The following is a 15,357-nucleotide window of genomic DNA, read 5'->3' on the forward strand; positions in this document are numbered from 1 at the left end:
CCATGATAGACAACCTGGTCAACGTCGGATTAAAACTGCTCATGACAACACCCACCCACACCGTTGGAAACACACAGGACCCCATCTTCTTGGCAACTCAACACCACTCCTTCAACCACACCACCGAACACCACTGGACAGACCACAGATGCCTCCACTTCATCTTCAGTAAACCCACAACACCACCCCGCACACAGTACATGCCACGCCGCTGATGGTGCAAGGCCACCGTGGACTAACTGACTGCCACCCTCGCCCTGGGACCACCCGCCGACCACACCTACCCCGACTCTGCTGCCATCAACCTCAAACAGTGGATCAACAACTGCGCCGACACCCTCGCCACACTAAAGGCCTCAGCCACCTATCACAACAAGATAGCCGCATGGTTCACCAAAGACCTCAGGACCTCCAAGTGCACCTTTGGAAGCTGTAGAGGAGCTGGCTCCGCAACCAAACACCATACAGCTACACCGCACACAAGAGCGCCACATGCAGACACCACCAACTCATCAGGACCGGCAACAGGACAGCCTAGACAGCAACGCACGCAACAGCAAATAGCACATTAACATTGTGATTGCACTCACAACTCCCACCTACAACACCAATGACATAGCACCATCACAAGACATGTGTGACTCACTGTCCACCTTCTGCCACCGAAAGATCATCGACATCCACAACAGCTTCCACTCCACTACTCCCCCCACACAAACGAGTCCACGCCCCTTAGACCAACACCCGCAAAAATACCCTGACTGCCCGGTACTTCGTCAGTGATGAAGACACCATCAGGACCATGGACTCCATCCACTCCGGATCCCCATCTGACACATGGCTTCTCAACATTTCCAACAAATCCAGCTAAGCCAGCGCATCTCTTCTTCCAAAAACAATCCACATCTCCTTCGAGACAGCTACCTTCAGTGGGAGCTGGGAGAATGCTGAGCTTAACGTCTTAGTGAATATACAAAAAGCCGACCACAAATACCTCAAGAACTTCAGGGCCATCTCCCCTTCACAGAAAAGGTCACATAGAAGATTGTCAACAGACTGCTGACCGGCTACCTCGAAGACAACAACATCATGGGACCATCCCAGTCTGGATTCCGCTGCAGCCACAGCACGGACACCCGCCTCATCACCGCCAACAACGACATCAGCATCCTCATGGACAAAGGAGAAGCAGCCACCCTTATCCTTCTGGACCTATCACCAGCCTTCCAAACGGTCTGCCAAGGCACCCTAACAGCACGCATCCATGACGCCAGAATCCTAGAGATTGCCCTGGCCTGGGCCACATCCTTCCTCTCCCGCAGGGCCCAGAGCGTCTGCCTCCCACACTTCCATTCCAAGACCACTGAGACCATCCGCAGCGTCCCACAGGGATCATCCCTCAGCCCGACGTTGATCAATATCCACATGGCACCACTCACCCATGTTGCACTACAACATAGCCTCAACATCATCTCCTACGCCAATTACACACAGCTGATCATATCCCTCACCAAAGAACCACACACTGCCAAAGGAAACCTCCACAGAGGAATGAAGGCCGTTGCCAAATGGATGAAGGACAGCAGGCTGAAGCACAATTTTGACTAAACGGAAGACCTCATCCATGGCCCCACCACCTCAGCCTGTGACTACTCCTGTTGGCCAACATCGCTAGGAACTGCCACAGAACCCACCAACCACGCACGAAACCTGTGGGTCATCCTCAAATCCTCCCTCACCATGAACAAGCAGGACAATGCCATCTCATCTTCCTGCTTCAGCACCCTCTGAATGCCCCCGCAGGATCTTCAAATGGATCACCTCAAACACGTGAGAAACAGTCATCTGGGCCCTCTCCATGAGCTCACTGGATTACGGGAACGCCCCATATGCAGCTACAACAACCAACCACATGAGACGGCTGCAACGCATCCAGACCGCCTCGTCACGTATGATCGTCGATTTCCCCAACACGGCCACATCACACCACACCTGAGAGGCCTGCACTGGCTCCCTGTCAACAACAGGATCACCTCCAGACTCATCATCCACGCACACAAAGCTCCTAACCACGCCGGACCAGCATACCATAACAACCGACTCAGCTTATTCACACCCACCCCCAGCCTCCGCTCTACAAACCTCGCACTTGCCACAGTCCCTCACTTCCAGAAAACCACCGTCAGTGACAGATCCTCCTCCTACCTTTCCTCAAAGACCTGGAACACACTCCCTACAAGGCTACTACTGACCCAGGACCTGCTGACCTTCAGAAGACTTCACCAAACCTGGATTTTCCCCCCATTGAGACCCTCACAGGTAGGTAGGGCGCTCAAAAATTGAATAGATTGATTGTTTGATAGATGGCTTAGCCAAATTGTGTGTGTAGGATTGGAGAGCTGTAGATGATAGTTTCAATGAGGGTGGTCAGGCTGTTGGTGTGATATCGGATGTGCAGATGCTTGACAATGCGGAGTGTGCCCTTGGTGTTGTATGTGACTCTGAGGGTGTCCCTCGTTAAGTTGGACCAATCATAATCCTGGTTTTGGTGTGTGGTCCCGGTGGGTTTCGGACTATCCGTCTGTGATGGCTATGTAGAAGTGGTGTTCTGATGTTGCGTACTACCATGTTACAGTAATGAAGGCGATGTGTGGTGCTGTTGTGTTGACGAGGTAACACAGTGCAATGTGGTGCTGCTGGAAGTTGTGTGTGTGCTGTACGAGGCCCATAACCTGGTTGTACAAAGACGCACTGTTATGTGGGGCTGCATCGTGTTGCCAGTATGAGTTGCACACACAGGCTGAGAAGCTGTCATGGGTGTGTTTGTGGTAGCGTGATACCAGGTGGATGATTGTCTGGTGTTCACTGTGTGGAGGGTGGCTGGAGCAAGAGTCTGTTGTGTCACATGAGTCAGGAAATGAGCTGAGCGTCTTGCAGTGTGCTTGTTGCCGGTGCTGACGGACCTGCCTTTGTCATGGAGGTTGTGCAACAGTGGCACAGACAAGCTGCGGCATGCTTTAAGAATAGATGGATGGAGGAGTATTGAGGTTCCGTGAAAATCGTAACGACGTTTTGGGCTTCTTCGGATATGGACGAGTTTAGTATCTACGAACCGCAAATGACGAGATTAGTGGGTGTTCCCGTTTTCGCTACACTACTTGGAAGGGTTCGTCTTATTTACGGGTTTCTCCATCTGAACCCTCGGGTTCCATTTTAGATATGGCATCCGTTTTGTTTCTTGCCCTCACGTAGCCGGCGAACGGACAATGTCCGCTTCATGACCCTGGGATTCCCAAGCTCTTGCGGAAGATGCATATTCCTTTGAGTGTGCCTTTATGACTAGGGGAATGACACGGCAAAGGCAGATGGCTCCGCTCGAGGCTCATCATGCCGTGCCGGTCTATTGTTTCAGCCTTGCATACGTTAGGCTTGAATCCTTTGATCCTGTGATCACGCTTCTGATATTGCCCCTACACTCGTTTCAGTCTGTTGTCTGTTTTTGTTTTCCTTGCACCTGTTCCTGTCCCTTCTCTTAGCTCGTTTACGACTAGAATGGAATGTGCCTAATGGTGGGATAGCGTGCTTTTACAGTTGGGAACCGACATGTATCTGTAATTATGTTCCGGGCTTCTGAAAACATGAATGCGATCCTTTTGAAGTTTACTGTGGGAACTGAGTTGTAACCTTTTGTTCGTTATGTTTTGCAATGACGAAAATGTGTATAAAAGGAGCGATCCATTTTTGCAATTCGAAGCAGACTCTCTGAACATACACTCTGTTGTACTTCTAGCGATTTCTGTGTCCCTGCAGTAAATAAACGCTGATCTTTGACGCCGAAGGAAGTGTCCAGTGTCTCTGTGATTTGTACGCCAGAACAGGTATATCCACGAAGGTTTCAGGTGTTGTCCCCTGGCACCGCTGGGCCTTAAATTAGCCCAGTCCTTCAGTTGGCGCCCAACGTGGGGCGACATCATGCGGTACCGGTCCAAAGCCTGACGATCGTGAGGAACTTCGTGTGAAATCTCCGAGGGAAGGTGCACCCCGCTTCATCGATCTTGTTGTCGAAATAAGTGGTCCGAAGATTTTTCCCGCAAAGATTCCCGCTTCCTGACGGCTGCGACGGACTGATGCCCTGACTGTCGACCTGTTTTGGCGCCTGGCGTAGTCCTTTGTACGGCGAGACGATAGACGGGCCTTCCTGGTGACGCCATTGTTCTTTCAGTTAAGTATTTGTGGGTCGCTCCCAGTAAACTTGGTTGTTGTTGTTGAAACTTGGTTGATTGCATGGTTCCATTGCATTTGTGGTCCTTAGTTGTTGGTTCTCTCTTTTGGGTTTTTCTTTGACAATTGCAATTGCCAAAAACCGAGGGACTCATATTTTTGCGAGGATATCGTAATTCGATAACCCTTGAAGTTTGAAACTCGGTTAGTGTGCACGATGCCTGGCCGTAGTATTTTGTTTGGTTTCTTTAAATGTTGCAGCACGGATTCCCGGTTGGAGGACTCGTGTCCGATACCTCCAGTTGGAACTCCGATTTATGAGCTCTATAGTTGACATGGAGTGGGTCCCATTGTATATAATGAATGTTGGATCCGTTATACGAGAAATGATGGTGTCCTTAGTTGGCCATCCCATGGTAGTTTTGACACTGAGATTTTAGATAATCTCGAAGCAAAATTGTTTAAAAAGAAAGCTAGGCCAGCAATTTTTGATTCCTTTCGGTTATGGCGCAAAGAGGCCAGACAGAAAGAAATCAAGCAGATTAAGAAAAATAAGAGAGAGGGTATCATTACGATGATGCAAGGTGCAGAACAGTATCAGCGAGATAAAGCAGAGAAGGAAAAGGAAGTTTCTACCAGACAGCATCGCATGGCGGTGGATAAATGTTATCCGGCTTTTCCGTCAAGTTCTGAAAAGAAGGGAGAAGAATCGAAAGAGGATCCTTTGTTATCTTATTTACTAAAGTCACCACCCCCTTATGTACAAGGTGCTATAGCTCCTACAGTTCCTCCTGTTCTTCCGCCTGTCGTTCCGGCGGCTGCTGGTCAGCCTGTAGCTGGTCCTGTTCCTCCGAATCCCCTTGTTCCTCAAGTGGGCCCTACTCCTTTACCTCCTCTTCTTCCTACTGCTCCTTTGCCTGTACCTTCTCAGTCTATTGTTACTGCTACTCCTGTTATCTTGGCTACTCCTACTGCTCCTACGTTCAGTCCTCATATTGTTGCTCCTGTACTTCTCTCCTCTTCTCCTTCTGTTCGTAATCGTATACCTAATTCCGTTGCTAATCTCTATTCTCCACTTTTTGGATCGTTATTTGAGTCCGATGCCTCTGACATCTCTCAGAGACGAAGTCAAATTCCTGGTGGAAGGGAGAGTGCGACGTTAGTAACTATAGCGCGCAGGTGGATTAGACACCCTGCTACGTACACTTCACGCATAGTTTTCGATACGTTCTCTCAGTTTAATGAGCCCACGCAGAGATTCGTGTTCGAAGAGATGTGCAAATCATTGAGAGAAGAGTGGGATAATGATGAGCTAGATAACGTACCGCCCGATATGACTGAACTTCAGAGTCAGTTTTCGAACGGCATGATTGTCGGTGGAGATGTACGGCGTGCATTGGAGCGATTGTTAGCTTTTAGATCTACAGTGCCTCCACGAGTGTCGTTTGACGACGACTCCAATGATCCGAAAACGAAACCTGGTCAGTATCCTATGCGAGAAGTTCCCCCAGTGTGGATGCCAGGTGATACTGCTGCCATTCCTCCAATTTTGCCACACTTCCAGAGAGTTTGGATACACCTCCCATGGAAGCGATCAGAAGTCTTGCAGGTGAAACAATCTTTGCCTGACCCGCTAAAAAATCCGGCAGGTTATTACAAGGAGTTATCCTAATTAGTCGATGCTTCTATTATGAACCTTGCTGATATCGACATGTTGTTTGGTAATATCGTACCGCAACCGATCTGGGCGAAGATTCGTCACGAGAATCATGCAGCTGAGTTAGGTGGTGATTGGGCTGCAATTGTAGCGGCCGATGGACAGCAAGTTGGTGGGGCCAAGCCTGAACAGCTAATTACGGATCTGCCCCAAAGAATCATTACGCTCATGAAAACACTCATGCCAGCAATGAGGGTGAACTGGGATAAATTGTCTGCTTGTAAACAAAAGAAAGACGAGAGTGTCTCTGATTTCTTTACTAGGTTTGAGGAGGCATTTATCGATCATAGTGGTCAAGACATGAGCACTGAGGGAGATCAGCGACTGTTTGTCGATAAGTTTGTGTTAAATTTGTTGCCCGACCTATGCAATAAATTGAAAAATTCTGAAAGTGCATGGGCTGTTTCAACCACGGCTCAAATATTAGCAACGGCTCAATATTATGAGAATAGGGAAAAAGAAGAGAATGATCGTGCAGATAAGAAAACGAAGGAGCTAAAAACTAAGGTCTTGTTGCAGCAAGCGTATCCTCCACGCTCGAATCAGAATGACTCGCAACAGCAGCATGTGCAGTATCGACCGCAAGCGCAGTCTTCTAGGATGCAGTCACGCTCTGACTCCTCTGCATCCAGATCTATGCTTGGGTATAATCAGTGTGCATATTGTAGGGGTGAGGGCCATTTAAAGTTTAATTGCCCTGTTTTACGTGACCGAACGAGTGGTGTTTCGGTTCGAGGAGGTCATGGTGGTCATCAGCAAGCATCTCGAGGTAGAGGTCGTGGCACCTCTCAAAATCAAAATGAGCGTTCTGCTCCTTCATCGGACGCGGACAATTGTTTTGATCAGCGAAATACATCGTCTGGTAGATCTGCACAGTATCATGTGGATGACTATTATGTTGAGCATGAGAATGGTGCAGACAACAATTACTAGGACAGCCATAGACAAAGAGAGGGAGTAGTATCAGTTCCGGTTGATCAGAGAGGGCCTTACGTCGCAGTTGCCACATCAGGCGTAGTTGAACCTTTTCTGTTGGACACTGGTGCAGCAAAAAGTTCCATCATGCATTCGAAACTCCCTGGCGCACCTTTGTCTGGCTTAACAAATGTTTCCGTTGGATTCTCTGGCGCCCCGGTTAGCAATCCAGTTTCTAGCCCTTTGTCCCTTACGATCGGGCCACGTGAGCTAGAGGCTCCTTTGATTTTAACTACTGGTTGTGGTGAGAATCTCTTGGGTCTGGATTTGTTGAAGCGGTTATATGCGACTCTGTATTGCTCTCCTACGGGAGTGGAGCTTACATTAGGTCAGAGAGTGATCTCTCCTATGTACTTGTCAACTGATAAGCTCCCGCCGGAATTGAGTTCCCTTCCTGAGTCTTTATGGGCAACAGGTCCCAATGATGTGGGCCTACTGGACATACCACCTTATGTAGTCCAATTAAAATCACATGTGAGATTACCACGTATCGCCCAATATCGTATCTCTCTTGATGGCGAGCGAGCGCTATTAGCGATCATTTACGACTTGATCGAAAAGGATGTCATTGAAGAAACTCGGGGAAATGTGTGTAATAGTCCGGTGTTACCTATTCTGAAACGAACTGACCCATCCAAGCCTCCTGTGTACCGTTTTGTAATTGATCTGAGAGAAGTGAATAAAATCGTGATTCCACAGTTTCCAGTGGTGCCTGACATTACAGCTTTGCTGACCCTGATTCCAGCCTCTGCCTCCTGGTTTTCGGTGATCGACCTAAAGAATGCTTTCTTTAGTATTCCGATTGCTGAGGAAAGCAGAGATCTATTTGGCTTCTCATTAGGTGGTCGCAGTTTTAGGTTTAAACGCGCACCACAGGGCTACTGTGAGAGTCCATCGATCTACAGTCAAGCCCTTAAGAGCCAACTAGATGCATTTGTGTTACCTGCTGGTGCGGCCTTAATTCAATACGTTGATGATCTGTTAGTGGCTGCCGACACTGAGCAAATTTGCAAAACTGCTACAGTATCGTTATTAAAGCATTTATGTGACTTACATCACAAGGTGTCACCTTCTAAGCTACAGTATTGTTGTCAAGAAGTAACCTATTTAGGTCATTTATTGTCAAAGGAGGGAAGAAGGTTGACCCCAGAAAGAATTGCAGCGATTGCTCGAATGACTGTGCCAACAACTCAGAGAGATGTACGTGCCTTTCTAGGTATCACGTCATACTGCAGACAATGGATTCCAAACTTTTCATTGTTAGCGAAGCCATTGTTAGCTCTCACGTGCAAGGATGTTCCGACTCCTTTGCCATGGACTGAAGAGTGTCAGAAAAGTTTTTCTGAATTGCGTGATGCGTTGTGTTCGGCTCCTGTGTTAGGTACTCCTGATTACAGTAAGCCGTTTACACTATACGTTCACGAGAGAGAAGGTTGTGCGTTAAGTGTTTTGACGCAACAATTTGGCGGCAAACAGCGTCCATGCGCATATTTTTCCTCGACTTTAGACCCAGTAGCTAGAGCGTTGCCGAGTTGTTTAAGAGCGACAGCGGCAGCTGCGGTGTCCATTCGACATTCCGCAGGTCTGGTCATGGATAATATGCTTACAGTGATGGTTCCGCATGCAGTTGACACTCTCTTGAATCGAACGAAGACTCAACACTTGACGAGCGCAAGGTTGTCCGGTTATGAGTTGACACTTTTGGCAAGTCATATACAGATAAAACGTTGTAATGTGTTGAATCCAGCGACATTGTTGCCGATTAATATGGAATCAGGTGATGTAGCACCACATGACTGTTACTTAAGAACTGAAGAAGAGACGAAGGGTCATATTGACCTGAAAAACACTCCATTGGTAGATCCCGATGGTACTCTGTATGTTGATGGTTCATGCTTCAAGTTGCCGAATGGTGATGTGACGACTGCGTATGCTGTAGTGACGTTGAGTACGGTTGTGGAAACTGCGAGATTGAGTCAGAATTCGGCGCAAGCGGCAGAGTTGATTGCTTTAACGAGAGCGTGTGTTTTGTCTAAAGGAAAGCGAGTGAATGTGTTTACCGACAGTCAGTATGCATTTGGCGTAGCGCATAGCTTTGGTCGATTGTGGAGAGAGAGAGGATTCATGACGTCGCATGGCACGAAGATCCAACACGAACAGCTCGTGAACGATCTTCTAGATTCACTTACATTGCCTAAGCAAGTGGCAATCATTAAATGCAGCGTGCATCAAAAGGTTACAGATGATGTTGGTCGTGGTAACGTGTTTGCGGATGAGATTGCTAAGGAAACGGCCTAGAATTTGACGAATCGAATGTATGTTACGAGTTCAGTGAGATGGCCGGCGGAGACTGGTATGTGTGAGGACACAGTTGAGAGTGTGAAAGCGATTCAGAATGAGGCTACCGAAACTGAAAAGACTAAGTGGAAAGAAAGCACGGGGAAGTTAGACATGAATGGATGTTGGGTTTACTTGTCAGAATATCAGAGATGGATGTTACCGGATGCGTATGTGCTTGCCGTTGTTACTATGGCCCACGGCATGTCACATATTAGCGCGAAAGGTATATGTAAGTTGTTGTCTCCTGTGTAGAAGAATGATGGGATTGCTAGGTGTGCTGAGAGAGTTGTCAAGACCTGTATGGTATGTTTGATGCATAATCCTGGCAAGGGCACCCCCACTCCACCTGGTCATTTTGCTCCTTCTTCATGTCCTTTTGAAGTTATCCAGTTGGACTTCATCCATATGGAGAGATGCAATAACTTGAAATATGTCTTGGTTGTGGTTTGTGCGTTCTCCAGATGGATTGAGGCCTACCCTCTTAAGGATAATACTGCCCTGTCCACAGCAAAAGTTCTACTCAAGGAATATTTCCCCTGATATGGCATGCCACGGATCGTATGGTCGGATAATGGTAGTGAGTTTGTGGGAAGTGTGATGAAGAGTGTGTGTGCGGGTTTGGGTATTCGCCAAAAATTTCATAGCGCTAACCATCCTCAATCGGCGGGTTTGGTGGAAGGGTACAATGGTACTCTGAAACTGAAACTTGCCAAAATTCAAGCAACGACTGGTTTATCATGGCCTGATGCATTGCCTTTAGCTCTCCTGTCGACCAGGGCGACTGTGCACTCTCGAGTAGGGCTCAGCCCATATGAGATTGTGTTCGGCCGTCCTGCGAACATTTGGGGAGTTCCAAGGCCTAAGGAATTTAACAGACTTGAATATCCAATGTTGATTGACTATCTTTACGATCTGACTGCTAAATTGAGTTTGATTCATCAACAGATTTTTGAAGCTCTACCGGCACAAACAGAAGGACCTGGACATCGGCTCCAACCTGGCGCCTGGGTGTTACTCCGCAATTTTGGGAGAAAACGAAATCTTGAGCCAAAGTTCGTGGGACCCTACCAAGTCTTGTTGGCAACGAGGACTGCAGTTCGGCTGGATGGCAGAAAACACTGGGTGCACGCCACCCACACGAAGAAAGTCCCGCTCCCATTGCCAGCAAATAATTGGATTAGGAAAGGATTTGCCCCGACTGAGACCGATGTCATTTTAAACTATGTGCCATTTAGTGATGCTCAACCTGTAAAGAACGATCCATCTCGGTCAGATACACCTGTTGATTCATCTGGAACTGTACCTTCGTCTTCAGCATTGGAGAATTCAAGTTCTGAATCGAACACTGTTTTGCCATCTGAACCGTTGTTTGAAGAGCAAACTCGACCTGGAAAATGTCGATATTTTCTTCGATCGCGTGATTAAGGACTAATAAAAAAATTCTCTTTGTTTTTGAATTTACATTACCCCCTCACTGTTGCTATGAACATTGTGGACATTTGCATTTTTTCCTGATTTTGGGTTCTTTTTATATATCACGTGTGTTCCTCTTCTGTGCAGCTAGGAGACTTATATTAAATTGAATGTTTAATTGATTAAAACCTACCATCTGGGTTGGCCGTAGGGCCGTGCGGGTACCTACTTCTGTTTAGCAGGTTTCTGACACTAGGTCGGTTACTTTTGTCGGTTTCTGGGAACTCCTGGGAATTGATAATCGCTACTCAGAACCAGGTGCGTCAAGAACGTTACGGACGGTCTTTAGAGGATGGAGTTCTCTAAGCTGTCAGAAATAGAGAGGATGTCGGCGCAAAGATCTAAATTGCATAAGATTTTACGAACACAATGTTTTTTGTTTCAGATTTTCATGTTGTTCCTGACTGTGTCTATGTTATTGGTGGGTGGAGTGTATTTTGGGATTCAGTCGCTACTTCCTTCCACTTCACCTACCTCCCCCTCTCATGATCTGAATTCTGTTCTCGCTCCCACTATTTCTCCACATTCCTTTCATCTTCTGCCCCAACATGAACAGGTTAGACGTGCGGAATTTATGAACAATTCCTTTGTCCAACTTTTGCATCAGCATCAGTTGGTGATGAACACTACCAACTGTTGGGTGTGTGGGTTAATGCCACATACCATGGATAAGGGTATTCCGTATCTGGTTCTTCCCTACAGCTCCCAGGGATCAGCTCGAGCATTCCAAACCATGTTCCGTAGTGCACTAGATTCCTACCCCCGTCGAGAGCCACGCTCCACAGACCTTGGTTCTGGCCCGTACCACAAGTCTTTGGCGATAGCGATTGCTGATTTGGATAGAGATATTTTTGATGCATCGCTTATTCCAGAGGAAGAGGTGCGAGCTTACAAGGATCTGAGTGAGGCCGAGTATAGTATGTCAGTGGGTGATAGACAGCTTAAGAGCTCGTCTCCGATCTGGATCGTACCCCACCTTGGTCATTTCTGCCTGCAAGGTCTTGGTCGAAATCCGAGAGCTCAGCTTGGGAAGAGTGCTTGTACTGAGACATACGTTTTACCGATGCTCTCTTCCCCTGTATTTCTGACTGCCAAGGGTACCTATTTTGTGTGTTATGATCGCGCTTATACGTGGTTGCCCCGTGACTTCTCGGGCACCTGTTATATCGCGAATCTTTTGCCACCGACTTTCACAGTTGCCTCAGACTATCACAAGACAAGAGTTGTGAGAGGCGTTATTAGCAAAGAGGACACTGCCGGTCAAGAAGCAGGAGACTTCTTTAAGGGTTTCCTACCGTTTTGGGGACCTATGGTTAATAGTAGGAACCTGAGACAGTTGACTCGTGTGGTAGAATCGACTGCTAACAGTCGATTCTACCACACGACTGCTAACAAACCGTGACTCTATCAACTGCTTGCACGATAAGGAGCAAACCGGGAAGAAAGAAAGACGAAGCTGGATGAAAAACCGATGGAGTGAATCGGGCAGCTCAGAGCATAGATGCAACGTACTTCACTAATGTACTCACCCGACCAGCTATCCAGCGCTCCATAAAAGCCCGTAAACGCCCGTAATGCCACACACTATACACTGCTCTCAACGGACACTTCTGCCGATGTTGTGGCTGTCTACGAGAATCTGGCGAGCGGTGAGGGACTGGCTGGAGAACAGGCTCGCTCGCTCTGGGAACGACTTGTTGAGTCTGGCTAAGACGAGGATTGCAACAGTATCGCCAGAAAGCATGTCTCCCAAACATCCTCCGCGTACAACGCAAAACACTAAAACTTCTGCAACAGCAGCAGCAGCAGCGGCAGCGGCCGCTGTACCTACGCTCACATCAACAGCTGCACCCCACCCCCAGCCCCAGCTTCAACCCTTGCTATATCGACTACTATGGTTGCAGAGGATACAGAAGATACGGTGACAGTGACGGGGGGGGTGAAAAACCGGCAGTGAGCACGGAAACAGCAACATTGGCAGCACCGGTCCCGACTGCTACTATGAAGGGGAGCGACAGGAAGGCGACAGGTAAGACGATTCTGCGCCCTCCTCTATTGAACTGTGGGACAATTAAAAAAAAAACAGCACAAAAAGGTGCAGACATTAGTGAAAGCGTCAAAGCTGGGGCGGCTTCGGCTGAGGATGGAGCATTAGCAAGCTCTCAAAATACCATGACTTTGGCTAACATAAATCATGAGGAGGACCCTGCTCTACCTGCTCTATCTGCTCAATCGGCTATATCTTTAACTCCCATCGAAGACAGCGAAACCCTGGAGGTACTAGTAAGCCCTGAGACAACAGCAGGGATAAAGGAGTTAAATGGGGGCCCCCAATCATTAAACATCTCCAAGTCAGTTTCAGATGTTACCTCGACCTATACTCCTAAGACGGCGGCTATATTTTCGAGGATGGAAGACCAAATAGATAAAGGCAAGGGTACATTAGAGGAAAGCAATAGCCTTGCTATATGCCCAGTGAGTAATTATGGTTCGGGACAAACTTTGGAACTGGCTGAGGAACATCTCTCTTCTGAGGACGGTGATTATGACACAGAGGAGGAACCGGACAAGTCTATAGATAAGACCCTGAGCAGGCTACCCCCGCAGAGACGCAGAGGTAAAGCTAAGACAGTTTACAAGAAGAGAGGGAGAGCCCTGTCTAGCCTGGCTACAGGAACAGCCCCCTTGATTTAAAAGAAAATGGCCATTGACAAAAGCCCGCTAAGGATGTGGATTGAGGCCAAAGGGTTAGTCAAGACTATGACTTTAAGGCTATCTGGGGGCAGCCCTACAGATAATGAGGTACTGCAAGTCCCCGAAATAGGGTCTTATATGACGCAAACCCCTAATCATGTTCTTACCGAGCAGAATACAGAAGAAGAAAAAGATCTCCTACTAGCTGCAACGACCCCTGATCTACCGATATCTGTGGATATTGATACCGACCTAAACAAATTATCTGCTGAGAATATGAATGCAAATTTAACGGAAGAGATCAGATTGGGAAACGCTGATCACCCCCAACTTGACACTATACTAAAGCTTTTGATAAATCAAAGGGCAGAATCGGAGGCACATTATCAACAGCTGAAAAGTGACAATGTTAGACTGCAAACCTCCATAACGGATATAGCCTCCATACTGAAGGGTATTACACAGGAGATAATAGAGCTCCAACAACGTACAGTCTTGGTAGAAGAAGGAACGCAACGGTTAGATGCCACTGTGGGGCGCCACGATGCAGAACTAATCCAACTTCAGGGGAAAGTCGAGGACCTGGAAAATCGTCAAAGAAGATCCAACCTCAAACTTTATGGAATCCCTGAAGGGCTAGAGGGATCCGACCCGAGGGCATTCCTGGTGAGACTGCTGCCTAGAGCTTTTCCGGACCTATCAGACTGGGACTGGGATTCCCAAGTGCAAAGAGCACATAGACTTCCACTTGTCCAAAAACGCCAGAATAGTAAATTCCCACGCCCAATCTTGATGCATTTCGGCAACTTCCTGCTCCGACAAGCTGTGTGGCAAAAAGCTAAACCTAATACTCCAATAACTATTGACAATCTTACCATCTTTGCTCGGTCAGATCTTAGCAAAACCACGATGGATAAAAGATGGGAAATGCGCAAATTAATCGATCCAATCAATAAATTGGGAGGTTTAGCATATTTACAAGAACCCGCTGGACTCAAAGTGATCATGAAAGGGCGCACAAACTTCTTTAGCGAAGTACGGGAAGCACAGGAATTCTTAGCCAGTCTCAATAAGAGTCAACAGAAGTAAAGAATGAAAAGAAAGCGAGGGGGTTTACTTTAAAGATTAAAGATGAAAGAGGAGCTCCTTAACCATCTCTGTAAAAGAGATATAGAAACTTTAGAATTTTAGTTATAGATGGGGCACGGACACTTCAAACACCTAACATTTAATTTTTTTCTTTTCTTTCTTTTCTTTCTTTCTTTTATGTTAATATATTTAGTCACCAGTCTTGATGAAGTAATAACATCAGCTGACATTTCAGGGGGAGGGGAGAGGAACCCTTGGTTCCTGCCGCAGGCGCTGCCTTGTTAACGGCAGCAGTAGGTAAGGGGGGGGAGGGGGGTTGGTCTTCGCAGTTTGGGGAGGGTGTGGGAGATGGGGGAAGGTGGAGGGAGGGTTGGGGAAGAAAGGAAAAAAAATATTTTCAACCTGGTAGAAAGACTTGATGAGAGTTTTATGTTTGTAAAATGTATTCTTTATTTGGAACTACGTATAATAATGCTGATTATTGACATCGCTTTTTTCATTAGAGTTGCATAATATAAGATGTTTGGCATGGAATGTCTCAGGATTGAATAACAAACGCAAGAGGCTTTTAGTTGCTGAAGAACTAAGATTATACAATCCTCACTTAGGGGGTCATTAGGATCGCGGATGGACTTGAGTCCGTCCGCGACCCCAGAGCATGAGGGAACGTCCGCATGGGCTGCGGCGTTCCCTCTATGCAGATTAGGATGTGACCGCCAGGGTGGCGGTCACATCCTCTATTTTTAACATTGCTGCGGGTGGAGCTTCAAGCTGCACCCGCAGCAATGTTAAAAATGCATGCACAGCATTTGCGTGCACAAAGCGGCAGGCACCGCGCGGTGCCTGCT

The sequence above is a fragment of the Lissotriton vulgaris genome, chromosome 6 (assembly GCF_964263255.1).
Source record: "Lissotriton vulgaris chromosome 6, aLisVul1.2, whole genome shotgun sequence".
Classification (NCBI taxonomy): Eukaryota; Metazoa; Chordata; class Amphibia; order Caudata; family Salamandridae; genus Lissotriton; species Lissotriton vulgaris.